At 40.5% G+C, this 24435-nt stretch overlaps 1 protein-coding gene across 1 annotated transcript in view; it reads left to right on the top strand.

Annotated features, from left to right (window-relative positions):
* LOC119562096 (limbic system-associated membrane protein) overlaps window positions 1-24435 on the top strand; it is a 134095-nt gene that overhangs the window by 4685 nt on the left and 104975 nt on the right. The window contains exon 2 of the mRNA XM_037875395.1: window positions 18301-18377. The gene's annotated coding sequence lies outside the window, so the exon portion shown is untranslated. The remainder of the gene's footprint in view (window positions 1-18300; window positions 18378-24435) is intronic.

Here is a 24435-nt window from a genome sequence, read left to right as displayed (position 1 = left end):
GGTGATAACAAACCCCTAGAGATTTCTGTGGCAACCCCCATTATTTCATTTTCCCATCTGTAGCAAAAGTATTATTTCTATAAAATCGACAACCAAAACTTCTTAAGACCTCATCTAGCAGTTCTGGAAATAATCCGAGAAAATTTAAGCTGATTCCGAGAAGATTTCTCAAAGCAAGGCCAACCAAGAATCGTGGGAAATTAGTTTAGCCTCATCTCCTTATAAATTTAGCCCGCTGCTGATGCTTGATTTCACAGTATTCGGTTGGACTTCAAATTATGCTGCAATTTCGGTTAGCCAGGCTGCGCTCGACCGAAATCCATGCTTAGGCGCTTTATTACGGCTAATTAGGATGCCGTTGATGCTGCCTCTGCTGCTGCTGCTGCAGATGCAGTTGCAGTTGCATTTGCCGCTGGAGTTCCAGTGGCAGTTGGCCCAGTTAGCTGCATTTTCGGGCCGGCCTAATGCCAAGGCCCGCACACTCACAGATGCGTCGTTTGTTTAGCCATTCGAGTGTGCACATTTGAATAATTAATTTGTGCAGTGGTAATTTACACGTTGGATGACTGGCTTTTTGGTTGGCATTTCGGTTGTGTGGCTCTGTGAATCGCTTTCGGGCTCCGAATGGCCGAATGTTATTTGATTATTTTGCTTAGGCAATTGCCATTGCATTTCGTTTGGGGGCTGTGTATGTGGGTGGGTGGTTGGCTGGTTGGTTGGGGGCTTTGTGGGCTTGAGTATGACATGGCATATTTATGACACTGGTAATTAAATTTAATTGTTGCACTTCTCTGGCCACGCCCCCATAGTTTCGCGTTTCGTTGCGGTCGTGGGCCCATAACTTAACCCACTAACGTCCGCCGTGCACGCATCCGCGTTTTGGTTATCCTTAGGCCTTTGAATAAGGTCCTTTTTTTCTCTTTAATTTCTCCCCGAGCAACGAGTGTGTTGGCCTTCGCAACTTGTCAACGGGCATTGGCTTTTGTTTTATTCCCAGGCATTTGTTTTCCTCGCGGGTTTTATTGTCGCCCTTGTCCATTATGGTTTGACACACTCTACTTGGGACCTGCTTTGCGTGCCGGTTCTGATATGATAAGGCTGGCTCAGGTTCTGGCCAGAAATGCCCCTTTCCCCAGTTGTCGGCTTAATTGCAATGCTAAACGCTAAATCATAGCCTCACGTGCACCACGTAATTAGCTTAAATTGTAAGCTGTTGTTATAGGACTGGGCTCATGTGTGTTTGTGCCACTGCATGTGTGTGCGTGCTGCTAATTAGACGAGGGGTCAGTTGCACTATACGATATAAGCATTTTCATCCTACCTAATTTTCCATACCATTTAATTTCACTTTCCAATTTTATGGATAGGACATTTCGTGACGTGTTCTGTTTAAGCACCTTTTTAAGTCAGCTCGATTGGTACTGTTTTTAAATGCGTAATTAATGTGATATAAAAGATAAGGTAATTCTCTGTATATAAACATATAATTTTGTATAATTTTTACTAACTACAATTTTCTTACCTGATTTTCCATTTAACTTATCAATTTTATAGATAAAACATTTCGTGTTGTATGCTATTTAAGCACCTCTTTTAAGTCAACTGGATTGGTACATTTTTACAATGCTTAATTATGTCTTATTAAAGATAAGGCGAACATTCAATTACTTATAATTTTTAAACTAACTATCCTTTCTAATAAGTATCAATTTTAGAGACATTTTGCAATAAACATGCAATAATTCAGGTCTAAAGAGAAAGGAAACCACATCGAAATAGAAAATTAATGAAATATTTTCTCGGACAGGCAACAGCAAATGTTTGATTCAAAATATGTGGTTGAGTTGACATTTATGGTTGGCAATTTATTGGATTCATAGAGGATTCGAGTTGGCAGGTTGTAATCATTCAAAATTAATGACAGATAGGAAGCTATCAAAAATATTTATTTCAAAGAAAGTACATTTAATAAAATTGTCAAACTATTTTCCACTTAAAACCAACTTTTTTCAAAAGATAAGATGCCAAATGTCTAAATTAAAGCGTTTTTCATACCCAAAAAAGCCGTATCTATGGCATTAAGTTATCTGACTTCCTCGGTAAATGATTTTGCATTAATAAACATAATGGAGCCCATTTAAAAGCCGAATTTGCCTATGATAATAAATTGTTCTGCCACCTAATTATGATTGTTTATTATTTAAATTTAACGTGGCCATTGTGGTAGACAATTCAGCCAGTCTTTTGTCTAATTGCCTAAGATACACATAAGCAAATAAATAAACAATTTTCGGCTGTGATTAAATTCGGTTTAATTAAGTGAACAAATCGAATAATAAATGAATGTGGCCATAACAAATATAAGCGCATATACATTTAAATATAAATGAATAGAGAGAGAATGGATATCTTTTTTGGCTGTTCATTTGAAAGGGAGTACAAATAAAAACGACAACACTTCCTTTATTATTTTTATTCACGGTTTCGGTGTGTAGAGGGTCTGGAATGCCCGCAGGAACCCAAATAATTAAATCCAAAACAGAAAAAGCTAAAAAACACAAGAAAGAAACAGTCGACAGACGGAGACGATTGCAAGGACAAGTGAAATGGAAAGTGAGGAAATGCCCGCCGGCAGTTTTTGACAGTATCCTTGACTTTTGTTGCCTTCTACCCGGTGTTTTTAAGACCGAAAAGAGCCCAAACCCAACCACCCCATCGATGGTAATGAAAAACGCGCCCTTTGCGGGCTCCCTTAATGGGCGCGGGCGTTTTGCCAGGAATGCCTGTTGTCGTGGCCCCCGGTGTCCCAGTTTTGTGGATACCACCAGCACCACCTCCTTGTTTTGGCCTTTTATTTTGCCCTCTGCCGGCACAAAACTTTTTGAGTAAATGTCTTTGTCAGCAGGTGTAGGCAGCAGAAAACAGGCAGCAGAAAACAGGCTACAGGCTGGTTTCTCCTCCCTTCCTTCCGCCATGTCCTTGCTTGGAGCCGCCTCCTTGCAGTTTCATTACCCCAAAACAAGAGATTTTTGTTTAAACTTGTTTGGAGTAGGAAAAGTGTGGCAAAAAAGAATACTTTGCATCATTTATGCGGTCTTTTGCCCCGTTTGAGCCCGCTTTTTGTTGCTCTTTGTTAATGCCGAAAGTTGCTTTTTGTGTGCGGCGCCCTTTGGCTTTGACTTTTTGGCTTTCGGCGTCGACCTGTTTAAATGTGTTTATTCGAAACACTTGAATTATTTAGACACATCTGACTGGCGGGGCGCACTGCCTATGATTAGGCCATACATATTCCATGCATTCATAAAACCGGCTGCTTGGACAGATTTTTAGGCAGCCATTTTATGACCTAGGTGGATGGAACGAACTCTGCCTTTGTGTTTTGGCCGAAGTCAGCATAAAATTTAGCACGCAATTACCAGGCGGCAGATAAGTCGATAAGCCGCTGATGAAATGGAATGGCCATGGCGTGGCGTGGTGAGGCGCCGCCCGGAATGAAGCTCATTAAAATGCAACGAAATGTCACCTATCTGAAATTGAAGCGCAATCTTAACGGACCTAACAGCCAATTATAGCTGCCGGGATACGGATACATGGCGTAAATTCCACGATAAACATCCTTCGCCGCCGAATACGTACGTCCTGCAGCAAAAGAAATAGCCACAATAGAAAATGGCCTAAATTAGAGTGCAAGAATGTTAACAACGAAAGATGGCTCATACAGGAAGATACATACGTAGTTTAGATGAGTACACTGAGAAAAAAAATTCAAAGAGCCACGCTTGAAATTAAAATGCATTTAAACATTAAACCACTTTAGAGTTTTTATTAATAATGGCCTTATAACACTGGCTTAATTTTTGACTATCTATCTGGATTTATTTTAGCAAGTCATGGAAACATAAACATGATTTAAATTATAAATTCCTAAAATGTTGTTCAGCTGTAAGCTCATTCTTCTGTTGCTGGAAGAACTCCTCTCAGTTCATAAAAAATAAAACAAGTGTAAAAAGGGTTTTATAAGTAATATTTAAATGGTAGCTAAATGTTGAAGTTTTTTTTTAAATTGTATCTTGTAGATTATTTTTAAAAATATGCAAAAATGTTGTATGTACTTCTCGACAAACGATTTAATAAAAAGAAGTGCAGATTAAACTAGACTATTAATTTACTCTCAAATAAAAATAAATTGCACAAAGGAACGAAGGAAAATTTGATCATAAGGTGTGAGTCTCGTCCAGCTGCCTAAAAAATAAAATAAAATTGTTCATAACTTAAACTATTTAAATTATTCCATGCATACAGAAAATGTATCTTGATATCATATACCAAAAGCTTCTTTTTAATACTGCCTGCCAACATTTGCCTAACCATAAACTATGAGCTATGTTATAAACTGTGATTTTAGCAGTGTAGAAGGACCAAATGTACATACGCATTGGCCAATATTTATGTGTATTTGCTGGCTTTGGGTCATCGGGGGTCACTGCTCCGGCTAAGACGTTTGCATAATACGAGAAAGATTTCTTCTGGGTTTTTTTCGGTGGCTGGCTGCGTAAGTAAAGTCATATTAAATGTCAGTGAGTGGGGGAACGGAATGCCATCCTCAGTGGGCTTACACTTGGGCTCGGGCTTCGCTGGTTAACTGCAGAACGTAAGCCCCGGCATAGAAAGCGATAAAAATGGCTTGGCCATTGTGTGTCGCTCTCGCTTTTCTGCACCATATTGCCAAGTGTTCCATTCATTCGGTCTCTGGGCATTGTCTGGCCCCCATGCGTAAAGTGAACAAAAATTGTGGGAAAATTACATTTCGAGGAGCACCGAAATGGAGATGGAGACCCCGGGACCGAGAACGTCCAGAGAAATCCCGACTTAGCCTATTAGCATTCATATTAAAAGGAAAGTGGAGCCATATTGCGTATACGCAGCCATGTACCGAAGCTCAGTGTGTACATTGTCAGAATGTGCGTAATGCTCATGCCCATTCCATCTTCTAGCTAAATTTGTGTGCGTGCTTCTTACGCCTAGAATCTGTTATTTTTGCCCTTTGTTGTTGTTTTTGGAGAGACAGGAGCAGCACTTGGGCAGATTTGGGGATTAACGTGAGCTCATCTGTGAAAGAAGGCCTTCTGTATCCCCTACCATACTCCAAATGGAATACTTATGGGGATGGGTGAGGGAAAAGTTAATTCCTTTTTGAGTAATACGCGTTGTCCTCTGAATAGGCACGAAAATTGCATTCTTTTCTACCCAATTTTATGTCCTTTTTTGGGGTGTTTGCCCACTAAGCTCGGTTGTTTACTTTTATTAAAACCAAGAAATTGTTTTGCAAAGTCAACTAGTTGTGAGGGTTTTAGCAAAATTACCAGAGATTTATAAGCAATGCTTAAGATTTCCAAGTCTTGTTTAATAAAGTTTGCAAAGTCCATAAAAAATGTATTAATACCATTTTGGTTTACTTTTAGTTGGGGACTAGTTTTTATCGCCTTAAGACAAACATTTTGTATTTATTTTGTAGATAAATATTGTAGAAATTTTGCAAGAGAAGATATACACTGGTTTATTTTCAATTGTAAGGTAGTTTCTAAAAGGAAAATACATTTTCAAGAGTTTGTTGATGCCTGTGCTTAGTTGATTATTTTTTGCGATAAATATTATGATATGATATAAAGAATTTCCAAATAAATTATAGGACGAATGAAAACCCAGCTGTTGGATATTTTTATTAGAGTAAGTGGAACTATTTGATTATTTTTGGGTGTTATAAGTACTTAAAAGATACTTGAACAAGACGATGCAAAAGTAAGGGGCTACCAAATTAATGATTCATTTGGTTGGTATCCGTTGTCCCTGAGGTTTCGGGAGCAGACCAAATCGAGCGGACTTAGTTGGAACCCGAAACTAACCGCAGACATGGGCTGTAACCTCGTTGAGTTTTGGCATATCAATGGAGGCGCCTCTCACGCCAAATGGACGCCAGGACGTCAGGACTTCAGGACAACAAGGACTCGGCTTGACTTGGTTGTTTGCGTGTTTTGCTTAGGTGTCGTCGCTTATGTGGCCTGCCCAGGACACTTAAGGGCACTTTGGATGTGTGTGTGTGTGTGTGTGTGTGGGTGGGAGGGGGAAAAAGGACTAGCATATGGCTACACCAGGATACAAAGTGGTCAGCGGAGCCATTACAGCGTCAAAAGTGCTTATCTACACAGTTGTTGTGTGTGGCTGTTGTTGTGTGGGTGTTACCATTGTGTCCAAAGCTAAATAATGCGCTTAATAGCGCTTACCCACCTCGAAAGCCAGGACCAACAAACAGGACATCACGCTCTGCGTTTTTGCCATTTGAGCGGCGAGCTTTTGTCTTTGTGCCATTAGGCGTGCAAACACACACGAAGTTCGTTTTTGCCCGGCGATTTGCCGGGTTGCTTTGGTTGCTTTTGTTGCCAGCTCGATTAGCATATCAATATGCAGTGTGTGCAGGCTACAAAACTCCCTATACCATATAGCAGACTCCCAACTCCCTCTACACAGATGGGCCATCCTCAGGTTCCAGGTTCCAGGTTCCTGGCTCTCTATTCAGTGCCACGCACAAGTGACACATCGTTATGCGGCCTGATAAACATGGGGCTCCACCCACTTACAACACCCATATTGCGCATACGGCACGTTGTCAACGTCAAGTGCTTGAGTGCGACAAGAAACTTAATGAAATGAGCGAATTGAATAGTGAACAGTGAGCAGTGAACAGTTCACATGCACAGGCACAGTCAGGCTACAGGATATTGGGTTTTATTTTATTATATTTCTTTGCTTATTTTGCTCTATCAGACCAGGCAAACGTAAGGATTCGCAAGGATTCGTTGCGAGTCGAGTGTTCTGAATCAGTTGCCAGTGCCATTGTGTTTCCACTATCATCCAGGCAGCACATGCCGCCATTTGGCAGCATAATATCAAATTACAATGACTACCCATGTGGATCATATGTGGAGGATGTGTGTGCGTGGGTGGATTGCTGGATTGCTGGATTGGTGGGCCAACTGAAACACACACACACCTTTTTGTTGGCAAACTACTTAATGGTGTGTAAATTTGCCGACGCGCTTCGACGCTGTTCGGTTTCAATTTTGCGGCTGAGAAAAATTAATTTCGCTACTCCCCTTTTGCCAACCCGACAAACGCTGCGTATGCGTAATGGATTTGTGCAATTAAACTGGAAAACAAGACCACCGCACACGCATACGAAATTTGATCAGAAACCAATGGCAGTACGAGTCTACGGTAAAAGCAGCAAGCAAACAAACATCAGACAGACAGTTAGACAATCACTCAGTGAGCCGAATGTCTAACCTGTTGGCTTAGTTGGAAAAGTTGCTACCACTGCATGCATTATTAGCAAGTTCGGCTTACCCACACTCCACTGTGGCTGGGAATGGAATTCAATTTCAGGCTGACACAGGAATTACATGCAATCCAAGTTGACTTCTGCAGAGGCAAAAGCTGAAGCACAGACAATACAAGAGCCAGCGGCAGCCGAGAAAAGATATATCCCCCAACGCCTCGCAGTATCTTCGATATATCCCTGGGTGTACGTGTGCGTGTGTGCTTGCCAAAAAACTGTTTACGAACCAAATAAATTTGCCATTAGATGAAGGGGAGAATTTACACGACTTCAGCCAGGCCAGGGCACATAAACAATGCAGCTGCAAGTTGGCCAAGAAGAGTGACACACAGGACCAACTCCTGCGGCACAAAACTGAGCTGAATTGGGAGGCTGAAACTTTGGCATGGTGTTGTTGAAATACCCTTGGATTTATGGGAACAAGTCGAAGGATCCCTAACAATCCAAAGTCTCAAAGGAGGGGATATACATAAGATTACTTAAAATAAAGAATATATGTGATATTACACTAAATATATTCAGTTGTGCAGTTGTATTATATCAAGTATTTGTTCAATTATGGAAAAATTCAAGAAGTACCTAACTCCCAATTTTCTAGGATTTATTTATGTTTCTATTATGTGTTTCAAATATTTTTAGCAAGGTGGAAATTATGCAGAATATAGTTTATTTATTTAAAATCGAATGATATTTTAGACTTTCTTCTTGTGTTTTGTTTTTATAAATTTTTAATATAGAATCTAAATTTAAAATACCTCTTTCTATAGTTCATTTGCTAACTTATTTTAAAATCTTCCAAATAAATGCATACCAATTTTATTTGAATTTTTATAAGACAATATTCCTGCTCATTATTTGTTATAATATAGTAAAAATTCTAAAACACCCTCTTGAAAAGGGTACAAGGATATACAATAAGGGCCATTCGAGCAGCAAGAATGTCTGTGCCGATAACGCTTGGTGAAAATTTACGATGAGCATACATTGAGATTGTCACATCGAATCGGTGAACAGGAGCTGAAAAAGCGGGCTACACCTGCCTGAAATCCCGATTGCAAAACCAGTCCTCAACTACAGCTGCAGCTAATGAAATCTCATGGCCTGGATCGGGAAAAATCCCCAATAGTGGTGGCGGCTGTCGGAAACTGAATATGTTGCCTTGCACTCATTGACCATAAATTATCACTTTCCCAACGCAAGAGTCTCCTTTTTCCCCCCATAAGCGGTATTTCTTTTGCTGCCTCGCCGGGCCTCAAATAAAAACAAATCAAATGGCAAGAAAAGCCAAGAGCTTTCTGCGTTTTAAGTGTACATAGAAATATATATACTATATGTACAGTATATCGGAGGACACTGCAGAGGATCGTTTATAATCAGAAAACCAGAAAATTTCTTATTGCCTCAATGGCCACGACATGTGCACACAGATAGATATTCTTTGTGTGGTGTGTCTGCGCAAAAATCTTTGAACTATGAAAAATTGATATTAGCTAAAAATACTTTCAGTCCTTGTGGCCGCCTGGCAATGTCCTTACCAGTCCTTTTGTTAGCTGTTGGCTGTTGGCCTGGCCAACAGGGCCTTGGGAACCCTTTCTCTGCAATTGGCCCACTCACAGGCTTTGGAGTGTGTGCACAATGATTAGACGACGGACCCGAACACTGGCCACATTGTACAATTTACTCTGATTCCTCCTGCTATCCAGGGACTTTTCCAAAATCCCCCCCCCGCTTTTCACTCCCCTGAGATGTGTATGTGTGTGGGGATACTTCCTTTTTTTGGTTTGCTTATTTTGGCTGAACTTTATTTAATAAAGCAATTTGCGCTTGGCTGACATTAGTTATTGTTTGAGCCCCCCCAAAAGGCCGCAATGCCTGGCCCAGCACAGATAATTTGTGGAGGGTTCTCTTTTACTTTTATGGTTGGGGCAGCAGCAGGGGATTTCTGTGTTTGCCCACCAATTGCCACAACTTGTTAAGCAATTAAATTTAATTTGCATGATAAAAAATAAATGAAGACAGCCGTTGGGGCGAGCGAGTATTTAAATATATGTGCCTAGCGTCTGGCGACTGCTGAAGTGCCATTGCCCTTGATTAATGGTGATTAATGGTGGGCAAAAAGTTGACATCGCCTCATGCATGATGATTGATCAATCAAGCTGACAGCATTTTGGGGGCTAGAAATTCTCAGGTATTTTGGCTATTTTGAAATTTTTGGCAAGTCATGCCAAATCCTGGGGAATCACGCACCGCCAATCAAGTCAATTAGTTGGCTGCGCTCGGTGTGCCAAAAAATTTAAAGAATTTCTCGCAGCAACGCGTTCAAATTGAATGCTGTTCTGGAGTAACCCCCCCGTATGCCCCCTTAAAAAAGTAGCCCTAATTTTTTTTCACCACATTCAACGCCTCTGGCGAGGCCTGCACCTTTCTGCATAACAAATCAATGGAGGAAGCATTTTTTCACGTTGCTTGCAACGTTTTTAAGCGCACATCCGCAACGGTAACGCCTGCGGCTCTACACTTTTCGGCTTTTTGCTTTTGTTGGCCCTGCCGCTGTGCGTTTTGCCAAACTGTCAATCAATAGAATTGTTCGCCACTTTTTTGTTTCTATTTTTTTCCAGCTTTTTGTTCTATTTTTTTTTTTTTGGCTTAGGCCCACCACAAGGACGAAAGTCCAAATCGAGCCGAATGCAACCGAATCGAATCGCATCGCATCGAATCGAGGAGAAAACATTGTTGCCGTTGCATGTGGCATCCATGGTGGCATGGGCGAGCCGTCAAAGTCAACGTGCATCACGATGATGGGGCGATGTTATTTTTCGCTTTGTGGCTGCGCTTTCCCCGTTACGACATTTGCACACTGCACACCACCACCGGCGACTACCACACACACGTACTACCAAACAGGAGGGGCTAAAAAACACGCTCGGAAAAAACTGAAGAAAAATGCCGAGCTGGCGGAAAAAAACTGGCCAACAAGTGCCGTTGATCTACGAGGGGTCAGGGCGGCCCAGTTGGCCAAGCTGTGTGTTTAAGTTTAGGCTTTAAGCCGTCTTTGGTCGGCCAATTTAAGGGAGCAGTGAACGGGTCCAAACTGCAAGAAAATCCGTTTTAGAAAGATAAGACTACCCAAATTCGATAGATTTGGAAACTCTTAGTTCTTTTCAAAATGATTTTAGTAAATGGCTTTCCTTAAATACGTTGTAGTCTTAACATTTTCATAAAGAATACTATAATAACCAAAAAAAATATCTTACATATATATTTTTAATTGATTCAACCATGTTTAGCCAACAGATCATCTATATATATATAGAACCCATCCTTAAACTTTTAGAATCATACAGAGACTAAACTTGTAGAGGAAAAAAACCATGATTATACCAGGTATTCTTACTATAGTTTTGGGTTTTTCTAAGATCTGATTCCTTCCCAAGAGACCCCAATCAGCTACAGTTAAATATTTTTTCATGTCTTATTTAGTTATTACTAGGTTATTAGTTTGAGAATTTACAAAACTATAGAAATCCGTAAACCGAAATTTTTTGTATTTAAATGTAAGAGATAATCAACTACATTTTGGCTTTTCTGCCGTAGTTTATATCTGAAAGGTAGGCCTTTTTTTACCTTTTTTCTCCGCACTGATTTTCTCCCAGTGCATTGCAGTATCTTGATGCTCTGCGGGCCATCAAACTGCTCGTTAACGCTCTGGCAAAGGAGTCAGCCACTGATAGAGACGGAAAGTGAGATGGAGCTGGAGCAGGAGGATCGGGAAGATGAGGAGGATGTGGAGGGCAGATGAAGCCTCCTCGGCAGGAAGGCTCCTTCCTTGGGGCCGCAGGCTGCGTTCTGCATGCGGCTTTGATTTTTGTCTTTGTTCACGTTTTTGGCCATGTACGTTGTGTGTTGGCCCGAAAGGCAAAATCAATATATCCCTGTGGCTTGACGGTTTTGGTTTTGGTGTTTCTTCTTTTTTTTTGTTACTCTTGTTTTTTGGTGTGTGTTCTCGGCCGTGATTTGCCTTTGCCTTGGCTTCTAGCCCCTTTACCCCTTCACCCGGAAGTTGCCCGTCTGTTGGTTGGCTTTCTCAACATGCAGGCATTTATTCGGGCACTTCAAGCCCCCCAAAACCCCTTTCACTACCCCACCCACCCTTTAGCCATTCTTCAGCTGACTGGGCTTTGTGTGAATCGGCCGTGATTATGTCTAATAGCTGTCCAAGTCGATCGATGTTCCGTGTGCCTGACAGTTGGGCCAAAGGCCTTCAGCTCAGCTCCTTTGCCACTCACACAATTCGATCTTTGGCATTAAAGAAACCAAGCCTGATGCATAATAAATGAGCCAGCCGCACTTTCGCCTAATCATATAATAATAACTTAAGTAATGGCCAGCATAAATAAATGAATCACTAATGAGCTGAAACTGTTTCCTTTTTCGGCAGCCGCAGAAACGAGCTGCGACGCACTAAAAATGCGCCATTTACGACAATCAAAATGATTAAGTGCGTTCCGGGTGTAGGATTGCCATTGCGAAAGTTGCGTATACGCCGCATGGCCATAAAGGCCCCCAAGAAAATGGGGGCGGCGTAAGAAGAATTATGAGAGGGGGGTTGGTCGGGGGCTTAAAGCAATTTAAAGCAGCACCATGGCGGAGGCAATTTTGTTAATATTTCCGAGGCAAGAAAAGAAAAGAAAGAATGTTAAAAAATACGCTTTAACTGCTACAACAAGTCCCCGGGGAGTGATTAAAATATAATAAATTTCACTTGAAAAACGAACCAAGACAGAAGCGGCATAAACCGAAAGGAGATTAAGTGGTTGGCCAGTATAAAAACCGCACATGCAAACCTCCCACGCCCACGACCAGGACCACGCCCTCCCATATGGACTACGGACTACCGGGAGTCCGTATTCCGTAGTCCTCGTCCGGATCCGAGGTTTTTTGGGGTCCGGCCAGCGGAGCCCACAAAAGTGTGAACATAATTTAACATGCAGCGGCGCGCCAGTTTTTGGGTTTTTCGGTTTAGACAATGTTCAAGGATTGCCCGGCTTTCATTTCCTCCTTTTTGCCCGCCCCCCTTTTTGGGGCCACGCCGCCTCTGTCCGTCAGTTTTGCCGGCGCTTTGAGCCGGGCGTTTGAGTGTTTTGAAGCGTTATGTGAATTTGATTTGCGGCATTTTAATTTATGAACATGTGAAAGAGCCGCCGTCGAGTTACCAAACATTTTGCCAAAACATTTCCTGAAACAAGTTGCGGTTGCCGGGGTGGGCACGAATGGGGGTTTTGGACCCTCCAAAGCCCTCAGACAGACAGGCTTTTTCATCGGGGAAGGAATGGAGAGCAGCCCCAGCTGACGGAGTCGCTTTTTGTGCTGAATGCCAAATCAAGCAGCTGCCTTTATGTGCTTTAATTTTCGGTTTTCTTTTTTTCTATATTTGACTACCAGACTTGAGACTCTTTCCCATAGAAATTTTTGGTTTTCTGGTTGTTTCTTCTTTATTTTTTGTACTCGCATTTTTTGGTTTATTTATCCAGGATTGAGGCTGTATGTCTATGGATGTGGGCGTTTTGTCGGGTTATCAGTGCTCGCATAAATCTTTTATCAACCAGTAGCAGCTGTGGGAACCGAAAAAGGGGGTTTTCTGGGCCCCCTGTTGCTGTTGCCGCCTCCTAATGAATACGCACAAAGTTGCTAATGAAGCTGCGGAGTGGGAAGACCAAGATGGAGAAGATGAAGTTGGGCCTGCGAATATGAATACATATACATACATAAAGCCAGATGGAGACGTCGGGGGCTCCCAGTTCCTCGCCTTATAGCTGATCTCATGCATATGCGACAGATAGAATAATTATACACCAGGGGCTGGAATGGGATTAGAATGGGCTGTGGGAGCTGTGGGAGTGGAAACTTTGTCTTGAATCTCGGGCCCAAAAAAGCGTTTGTGCCTTGAGTGTGTGCTAAAAAATGCTAATGCGATAAATCCCCACACAATATTTAATATGGCAAGTAAATCTTTTCAAATCCAAAATAAATATAAACGAAAGTCTAACAAATTGCATAAGCTTTAGTTTCATAAAAACCTTTAAGACTCGAGTGTTGCCTGCCTGCACAAAATGTGATAAATCTCTTTTCTCACACAAAATGTAAACATGAAAAATTGTTTATTCTTTAAGTTTATTAAAATGCTTTAAATTCTGAATGATTTCAGTGAGGCTGTCATAACGTAGCCATGCAGTATATCAAAATTAGTTGTTGAAGACAGCCAATAAATCAGCTTAGAATTCAAAAAGAGTAAACACGAGTCTTTGATTAGTACTTAGTTTTAAATGAAATCATAAAATTCTTATAATTTCTCAATTTGAATTTGAGTGAAACCATTAAAATGTGTTTAATTTATGCTATTTAGTTAAGAAAAATATATATTTAAACAATATTTTGACACTATTGTGCAAATTAAATGGGTGTTCATGGACTCACAGCTCGAAATTTGCTTTTCCTTAAGTCAAATTTATTCACGTGGCCAAAACTTAATTTAATTAAGAACCATTTGAATAAGTTTTTTACTTTCAGGACTTGCTGGGCCATAATTGCTGGGGTAGGTGAATTGATTCCGTTTTTATTCTCCCGTTTTTTATTAAACTTGTGCCTGCTCATGGGCCACGATTACCCTCAAGGCTGCCAAAGAGGAAGCCGCAGAAAATAAAGGCGAGCGCAAGTAGTTGGCCCAGAATGCTTATTGTGGTCGTTACAGAGTCCGAGGAAAGCCAGGTCCTTGCCGGAGGGTCCGGTGAAAGTCGGCTAATGGTAAATAACGATAAATAGAAAAGAACGTAGAGAAGTGCCTTTGGCCAGAGGCAAAGTCAATGACGCACTCCGGGCACTTCAAGGCAGCAGCCTCATTGGTAGCTACAACAAAAGCAAATTCTAGTGTGCTTAAAGCGTAAAATTGTTTGTTATAAAATTCAATTGCAGCTGCAGTTGCCTTTTGCCTTACTCTTGGTGTTGTTGCAGTTGCCGGTGCTCTTGGCCAAATGCAATCAGCTGCATAAGAAATGCCAAAAGCTGCAACAGAAATGGCGAAACAAAAAAACTGAAAGTTTCCAACTTGAGTTGGCTACTTTTGTCTTGAACTGAGATTTGCCAAAGTATAAACTATAAGTATATCGGAGCCTTGGAAAAAAAACTTATGCAGTTTTTCTCTGCATATCAAATGCTGGATAGCACACAACAAAATAAAATGAAATAAACATGTAGCATTTTCTAAGAAATTACCAGCTTGAAATGCAAGATCTCATCTACGCAAGGGGCGTTCACCATTTAAAATGCTAAATAACTTTGTTTAAATGAAATTAAATGTTTTACTAGCTACCAATGAAGTTAAAAATAAAAGTGGACCATTTAAAACAAAATGTTTTTAAAATCACCTTAAAAAGTGCCCAAAAGTATGCAGTGAAAAAGCACGTCATCTTTCGAAATGAATCCATCGAACTTTCGCATTTAAAATATATTGTTGCATACGTTTGAACATATTTGTAAGTGATTTGTAAAATTTGGATTTAAAACCGCTCAACCGCTGTGTGAAATTATGCAGTCTTCGTAAGACTTCATAAACATATTGTTGCATACTTTTAAGCACCATTAAAAGTGGTTTACAAAATCTAGTGATTTATAATATCGAAAGTCACTAGAAGGTACATTTTTGGTTGCTTTCATCTAGCTTACCCTAGGCCACACCTGGCATCTCCACCCCTGCGAAAACTGTGCCTTCTGATTATGTTATAGCAATCTGCGAAAAGGGATGTGTGTGAGTTCCATCAGCGAGTCATGTGGCATATTACCTTTAATGGGGACTACTTTGAGGTTGTTTTTTGGTTGGGGTTAGGCTAGAACTGAGCCACACACGCAATCCACTCGAAGCCCACCCGCTGGCGTCATAAAAGTGCGTAACAAGCGGCAACAGGTTGCCAGGCAGTTTGGTAGTTACCTTCTATATGCACAGTACATATATGAGGACACCCCTCGACTCCTTGGGTCCTTCGTCCTGTGTCTCTGTCCTCGTTTGCCAACAAATTGCGCATATCAAATTTACGGAATTGTCGCAGCTCTCGGCTGCCTTCCACCTTCCACTCTGGCATCTTGGCTGGAATTTCCCGCCAAGCCTTGGGAAACTAATAGATTTCGTTGCCTTGGCACTGGGGCACACACTCAACTTTATGGCCAAAGTGTTGGGTAATGGCCTCAAATGGTAGGCGTTGTCAAAGGATCTCCTCTATAGGCAGCTAATGCCGCATTTCAGGGCTCGTTGTCTATATTTTCTTCTTTTTTTTTTTTGGTTTTATAAGCGTTTCGCGTGACAGGGCCTGCATTTACATATCCGTGACATTAGAGCCGCCATATTAATGATTTTATAGTGTAATAACGCGTTATCACGCCGTCACTCACGCTCCCTTCGGGCAGGATAGCATAAATAGATATGGCTAATTCATTTGTAACTAGCTGTTTGTTTATATTTTTGTGCATTTTACTCTGATTTTTTTGTTGCTAAATTTGACAGTTTGCATTTTGATTGAGTTGTTTTGCCATAATTCATGAGGAGAGGCCAGCGAAGCGTGTTTGCAAAATGCAAAACGATATGGATATGGATGTGGATGTGGATTTGGTTTGTGGCCTGGCCTGGTTGTAGATTTCCAGTCCATGTCTGGGCATTAATAAACATTTGATTTGTGATTTGTTGCGCTGCATTATGCAAATGGCTGTCGTGCATAAATTGCGCAAATTATTCTCTGTCTGCTGACTTAATTAAATGACAAATTCATTTTTTTAAGCAAAGAAAACAAAGGAATACAATGCAGCATGTAGCAATCATAAAGGCCACATATATGAATAGGTCTTAATGAGTTCGGAAAAATGGACAAAATTCAATAAATCAATACAAAGTTGATATCCCGAATATATAAAAAAATGTTCAGCAAAAAAGAAAATTGTTGTGAGAAAACGTCCACCCGTTGTTAATTGCAATACGAAGGAAAATGGGAAATGTTGACACCATTTAAATATTCGAAACAATCAGCTAATTACGCTTGTGTTTTTTATACGTTGTAGTTGATTACAGATAGTTAGGGGACAAAACTACTTTGGGGAGGTACTACATACTTACTTAATTACTTTTAGGCCTGAAATATTTTTTCACTTACTGTTGTTTATTAGAATCTTAACACATTTATTCTAGTTTTTGTTCAGGAAGAGATAAAGTATAGGTCAATTTGATACCATTTGTATGGCTAAAGCTATTCTTAAGGTCGGATTTCTTAATGTCCCGTTAAAGTTATTATTTTTTATCTGATCAGAGAAAGTTAACATGAAGGTCAGTTGACAACCAACAAGTTTAACTAGAACATTACCACTACTTAAGTCAGATAAAACCTAACACGAAATTAAAAATCAAATGTGTAAACAAGTTAACTTGACATTGAGAAACCGGCCGTTAGTCAAATAACCATTTCAGTCAATTTTCTGTTGTCAATTGTAACACTTGGTTGATAATGATATTTTCCTATTGTGCACTCTCTCGAAAAGCAAGAGCCACTAGCTTGCAAAAAAGATAAACATCCTTTCTTTGCATCCCCACTTCAATCGGCTTGAGGTCCTTTCTCCACTTTCTCCTCGTTTGCGGCGTTGCCTGGCTACGGTTGTCTGGATTGTTGCCTAATTCTTTTGGATCCATTCAGTTGAGTCCGCTAATTGCTATAACTTCCACTTTTAGCCCGCTGCCCTGTCAGTGTGTATATGTGTGTTGATTGCGCTGAAATAAATGAGTTTTCATGCTAACCGAGCAAAAGTTGGGCCAATTATAGTGGCTCAAGGCCCGAGGCTAAAAATTCCCGGTATCGGGTTGAGCTTATGGTCGCAGAAGGGGACAGGGAAACGAGGATACAACTCTCGCTGCTCGGAAAGTTTTCGCTTTTGTCTAATTTATATAATGCCATTGCCATTTAGCATAAGAAGCAAGTGAATTGCTTTACAAATTGAATGCGAATTTCCTCCTTTTCATTATACGTAATCATTCAACTAAAACAAAATTCCCTGATCTCAAATGAGACTAAAGTTCGTGGCACAGATTTTCTTATTGGAGAGCAGAAAAGGATTCTTGCAATTTTGATGCGAACATTCGCGCAATTCGCGATTTTAGTAAGACACGGCTTTTGGTTTGACTGGGGGATTATTACGAAACATTTCTCGCTTTTAATCAGAATCTCGGCTGGCAGGATGATAAATGTTCGCTGGCACCCGGGGATATCCAGGTCGGGGTCGAGGTAAAGAAATATTCATAATTCAATGTTTAAACCGCAATTCATGCTCTGTTTTTTGGCATCCCCCTGCAGTTGCTGCCAGTTTAGTTTGGGTTTGGTTTTTTCTGTCTTTCTTTTTTTTTTTTTTTTGCTTTTTGCTTGGCAGCCATTCACATTAATATCGCTCTGCAGCTGCTGGCTATGCAGCTTACCTGGGGTAAACCTTAAAAACGCTTTTGCATTTTCATAAATGTTTGGCTTTTGCTGAAAATACACTACTCCCCGTCACTCCACTCCCCTTGACAGCCAGCCGAGTTGATCTGCATATTTCACTCCAGTTTTGTTTTGTTCTCACTGCGGCCGGGGTTTATACACCTTCCCCATCCTCCCGCGGGTGGAGTCCTGCATCCTTTATCCTTGCCTGCAATAAAATTGAAATTAATTTTTAGTGATTGCGGATGCGGTGGTCGCTTTTTCACACCGCCCCCGTCACTCCACACCACACCTCGCCGATTGAATTGTAATTTTTCTTGACCCCATATAGTGCATATACTTCCATTCATAACATTGCCCAAACTCCACTATTTATTTAATAATATCCAACCCTTTTATCGTTTTTAGGCCACATGCCCTTGTCGTCGGCATTGTCGCATCGAAAGCAATTAAAACAGACGTCGGCCAAAACAAATAGCCATCAGGTAATTAAATTTTCGATAATTTATTTATTTTTTATATCAATTATTACACTCGACCATTTGGAACATTCAAAAAGGGTTTGGACGGCGGCGTAATGAAGAGGCCTTCACTTCATATTTGGCACGAAATGAAATGAGTATTGAGTTTGGTTTAAATCTACCACAAATATCATAAATAGATATATATGTTGTGTATACCTGTGTGCTTTTGATTGACAAATACGAAGGGGGGGCGGATATGAATATTAACATGCTGCCATATTAAGTGGCTGCAAATCCATCCGTATTCGTGTGAGTGTGTTTGCTCAAAAGTGAATATTCATGTCAATGTCGGGTTTGTCATTGAGCCAAGCCAAATGGATACTGAGCGTAGCTGTCAGCTTACAAGGAAATATCATTTAATAAACTCGCTCAAAACTCAATATGAACTGTGTAAAAGCCCCCACCTGCCTCGAAAACTAATTGAATGATGGACTTGTGTACAAAGTCCAAATGAATATCCTTGATTTTGTCTATCGAATGCCCCTCGGGGAAATTGGACAGCTATTTTTTCGCAATTAGTTCAATTAGCCAGCCACAAAAGTTGGCCACAAACCTTTGACTTGGGCTGGGTTTCTAGTTCCCTGGCTTATAAATGGCAACTACATCGCTTGGCCAGCAGCTCTTGGACATTTGCCATTATTCATGGGGCCAGGAAATTGAAATGTTATGTGGCCTCTAAAGTATACCCTAAAAATACCCCAAAAATGTGCGCTGGCCAAAGAGCCGTTGAGAACTGGCCCAAATAAATTGCCAAAAGTGTCGTTTATCTTGGAAAAGTGGTTTAGCGTCCCCGTCGAACTTTCCCACCACCCCTTTTGCCATCGCCAGTTTTTTGGTGTAAAATGTTGAGATTTTCGGCTTTAATTAGGACCAGCTGCTATCGCTAAAGTTTCTGGCCAAGTTTCCATCTCTTGTTTGCACTTTTTGGTCAAAAAGGTCGTGAACTTGGCTGATTGGCCAGCTGCTTAGATGTTGTTATTTCTGCTAATTGAAATCGTTTGTTCGCAAACTTAATTATGATTGCCGTTTAGCTTTTGATCTTCTGTCAATTCTCGTAAAGACCTCATCATTCTCAAATGGGCTTATCGCGTTAATAACAAATTTAGTGAGTTATTGAAAAATCGAATGCCAATATTTGGTCAAGTAGACGGCACTCGTCGATTTAAGCCGAAAGCTTTCGTTTGTCCGGCAATTAGTTAAATCTATGCAAATATTTCTCTCCTTTGGCCAGGGCACTTGAACGACAATCGGCCAAACAATCAATCACTCAATCAATCAGTCTATCAAGTGGGAGAGGCAGTTGCAGTAGCAACGAAATTTGGTCAAACACAAACACAACCCAGAAAACGTTGCTAAAGTGCAATTAAGGTTGAAAACTCAAGAGACGCTTAGAGTACAGAGCAATTGAAAGTGGAGTCCAATTACGGAACGATATAAAAAGACTCTCCCGACAATGTAAACTCCAATTCGCAATTGTATGAAATGCGATCCAATGCTTTGGAAAGGGGCAACAAAAAAAGAAGAAAATCCCTATCCACAGAGTACATTGACTTTTACCGAGGGGATTGTGTGTGGATGTGGATAAAAAGAACAAAGCCAATCAATTCAAGAGAAGGGATCTCGTTGCATATATGCATGCACTTAAAGCATCGCTTTGCTTAAGTGCCGCAATTATAAACCATGACAATCTCTTTAATTAGCGCCGCTGGAAAAATATAAATGTTCATGGCGCAAGAAAACTAATGTCAAATGTCATTTGCCATTATTTCTGCTGCCCCTGGGGGAAACTATTTACCATCTTTCTCATTTATTTTCACCTTCCTTTGCCTTGTTTCCTTTCTTATACCAGGTACTACTGAATAATAGGGGTATATTGTGTTATGTAACTACTAGATACTAAGCAGTACCTATAAAAGATTCATACCTAATACTGGACCCTTCTTATCTTATTTTTTTATTTTCTTCATATATTTATTATTTTTTCCTCCATCATATTTGTTTACGATAATATACAAGGTTCTATAGAAATACAAGGGAAAATGGTTCTAGTAACTTTAAGATCTTTGTAAATCGAATACATTTAAATAAAATACTAATCTTTTTTATAGTTTATCATAATATATTTTTTACAAAAAAATTTATTTTTTAAAAAATGATGTAGTGGGTATCTTGAGTTCTAACACCTATAGCTATCCTTTTACATTCCCACGCTTTACGTTTTCTCGCTCACCTTTGTTTCAATGTGTTTTACAGTTTTCCAGTTGATTTAGTACACCGCAATGTTTTTATTAGTTGCGAAATATTTTCAGCTCTGTTTTTTTCCATTTTTCTTCCGCTTTTCCTTTTCACTGGTCGTTGTATTGTTTATGCCATTGTCGTTTGTGGCGCAATTAGTTGTTGTTTTGTGGTTATTTATTTAATTTCTTATTCCTGCCCGTATTTGTGGCAACCATTAATGCCCGATTCCAGTTGGTTTGGCGCGTTTTCCGCTGCTGTTTTTTCCACTAATTAAGCTTAGCATTTGACCATTAATCAAATTAGATTTGTGCGTTTTTCCGCCACCGTTTTCTTCCTGTTGCTCTCATAATTCTAGGATTTCTGGGATTGCCGAATGCCAGAGTGTCTGAGTAGATGTCTGAGGAGGATGGCTGGCTGGCACTTAATTAAAAGATTACTTGTTAAAACTTTTGGCAGCAAACTTAATGTGAACATTGCCTGCGTGTCTGAGGGGTGTGTTACTGGTGGTACAGAGAGCGCAATGTTTGCTAAAGAACTTTAAATAAATAAAAGGAAATTGCAAAGCAAACACATTTGGGTACAAACACTCACGCAAACACAGACTAGCGTACATGGTACACGCACACACTCGCCTTCTTCGAACACACTTGCACATTGTAGACAAAATGGCAAACGTTGAACTTTGATGATTTATAGCAGGGGTATACTATATATATATATATATATATATATATATATGTGTATAGCTATGCTCAACAGCATTCTTTGTAGCCACTCAAACTCGGATTCTCACACACGAACACTAAACTCTCAGTTAGCTACACTCTGCTACAGAGTTTCACATTTAATTTACTACGTGTCACGCATACACTTGCAACTTGACAAATACGAGTGGGCGGGGGGCTGGGGAAAGCGGAAAAGCTGTGGCGGAAAAATCAGGGAAAATCTCACTACATTCGCACAGAAGTCGAGTTAAAGCCGACTAGGTAAGATGCTCGATTACGACCAACTCTGCGGCTTTATTTGAAGTCTTTGATTATGTTGTGAGAGTGAGCCGCAAATTACGGTAAACATAAACAAGCCTTTGGTCTTCACTTCCGTTTCCTGTTTCTGCCCTCTCGTTTTAATGTACTTTTCAGCCACTCTGCGAAAAGTTACTCCTTTTCGTTCCTTTTTGAGTCCTTTTTGGGCGGGGGCGGGCAAACAAAAATTCCAAAGTTTAATTTAACGTTAATAATGTTATTTGTGATTTTTTGTTTTAAGCCCCTGCTATGCATATATATTTTTAGTACCTCTGTGTCGCATGTGTCATTATACCAAAGAGCACACACCGCACACACACACACTAGCTGAGAAATTAAAAAAGAAAATTTTTTTAGCTGGCTGCCAACTTTGAACTCAAAGCCACTCACACAGATTCATTTAATTATCAACTTTACTTTGTACCCCCCGTGTGTGTGTGTGTTTGTGAGTGTGTGGATTTAATTGGTTTTTGATAAAAGTCAGCTAAGCATGCTAATTAATGTGGCTTTGACTTTGAATGCATTTAGCCAGCTTGTCGGTAATGCAGGTGGCATGGGGATTAACTTCTGTTCAGCCCGAATCCGCTTTCCTTCTACTTTTTTTTTAACTTCTGCATTTCCCATATGAGACTCGGGAATCTAGGGCCATCTAATCGGATACGAGGAAACTGCACACAACGGGAAGTGTACAAATATTTTTTATTTTCCAGTTCTCAAACACAAACATACGGCGAAAAGTTTTCCCCGCTTTCTCAAACTGCAACTACAACTACAAGTACAACTCCTACTTGCTACTCAACTCGACTTAAATAAATAAATTGTTTGGCTGCATCAAGGATACGTATACGCAGTGTGGCAGCATGTCAACACAATAAATGCGAATGAAAATTGCAGCAAAGTTTTGCTATTTTTGGCACATGATTCCCGGCAGAGAGGCGGCAGGGGGCGGCAGAGGGGCAGGGTGGGCGTGTAATGTACAAAAAATAAGACCCCCGTGACCAAGTTGCACCACTGAAACAGCAACTGCAAAATAATTAAATTCCAACAAGCAAGTTATAGACCCAAGACTTTTTGCCCGGCACTCGTTGTGTCTTACGACTCTAATTTCATGCAAAATGCTCTGAGCCCTCTCACCCTTTAAGTCAGGGGTGTACTTACAGGGTTTTTCAGGAGGGGCTTAGATAAAAGAAGATTATTTAGAACTAGCTGTTTTTCATTTAAATATTTCAATAATAATTTAAGACTGAAAGACAAACTTTTTGAAACAGTTATACAAAATAAGGTATTTTAAACGAAATTTTTTGTGCTTGTAGGTTGCTTTGTAGGTTGCTTCCAAAGTGTTCAAATCACTGTGAACTTATCTAATTTTCATTAATTTATTTTTGTAAATCCATTTTTATACCCGTTACTCGTAGAGTAAAAGGGTATACTAGATTCGTCGGAAAGTATGTAACAGGCAGAAGGAAGCGTTTCCGACCCCATAAAGTATATATATTCTTGATCAGGATCACTAGCCGAGTCGATCTAGCCATGTCCGTCTGTCCGTCTGTCCGTCTGTCCGTCTGTCCGTCTGTCCGTCTGTCCGTCTGTCCGTCTGTCCGTATGAACGCTGAGATCTCGGAAACTATAAGAGCTACAATACTAGGATTAGGCATGCAGATTCCTGAGATTCCTGCGCAGCGCAAGTTTGTTTCAAAAGAGTGCCACGCCCACTCTAACGCCCACAAACCGCCGAAAACTGTGGCTCCTACAGCTTTGATGCTAGAAAAAAAATTTTAGCTGAAATGTATTGTTCTCATCAATACCTACCGATTGACTTAAAAAAAGTTTGCCACGCCCACTTGAACGCCCACAAACCGCCCACAAACTTCAAAAAATCGTAAATATGAACGCGGATATCTCGGAAAATATCAAAGATAGAGAAACGGGATTTCAGATTTAGATTCCGTAGGCTTGAGCGCAGCGCAAGTTTGTTACGCGAATATGCCACGCCCACTCTAACGCCCACAAACCGCCCAAGCCTGTGGCGCCCACAATTTTCGTGCTAGATAAAAAATTTTAGCTGAAATGTATTCGTCTCGTCAATACCTATCGATTGATTTAAAAAAAACTTTGCCACGCCCACTCTAACGCCCACAACGCTTAAATCTGTCTACCGCCGGTAGGTGGCGCATTTGCTGCTTGCATATCTCCATTTTCCTTTGGTCCCTTTAGCTGAGTAACGGGTATCTGATAGTCGAGGTACTCGACTATAGCGTTCTTCCTTGTTATTTATCAAAACTATAATAATCATACCGAAAATCCTAAGACAAGTTTTACAACGTAAAATTCATTTTATAGATGTTCATTGCTTTCTCAGTAGAAAAGAAAAAAATCTTGTAAATATTTTTTTAAAAGTAATTAAGCACTTACCAAGAAATAAACTAGGCTTGGCGTATGCAGACTTAAAAACCACGATCAAAAGTCAAGAATTTTAGTATGTGAAAAGAATTGTGAGCTTAAGTTTCAGACCCAAACGGCCCCCCTTTGCACGCCTCTGGCGTGTGTGTTCTTGAAGGCACTGAAAGTTATGCCCTCAACTTATTGCCGCTTTCCGCATTGCTTTTGTTTCGCCAGCCAGGCTTGTGTTTGTAGTTCGGTTGGGTTTCTTACGGCTTACGGCTTGTCAGTGGCTCAGTGGCTCGGTGGCTCGGTGGCTCGGTGGCTCAGTGGAGCACTGCTGGGAATCATTTCGTTTCGTTTGCCCCGGCCTCGACTGC

This window comes from Drosophila subpulchrella, chromosome 3R (assembly GCF_014743375.2).
Source record: "Drosophila subpulchrella strain 33 F10 #4 breed RU33 chromosome 3R, RU_Dsub_v1.1 Primary Assembly, whole genome shotgun sequence".
NCBI classification, from domain to species: Eukaryota; Metazoa; Arthropoda; class Insecta; order Diptera; family Drosophilidae; genus Drosophila; species Drosophila subpulchrella.
The sequence above is the reverse complement of the archived record's forward strand: the minus strand, read 5'-3'. Positions and strand labels throughout refer to the sequence as shown.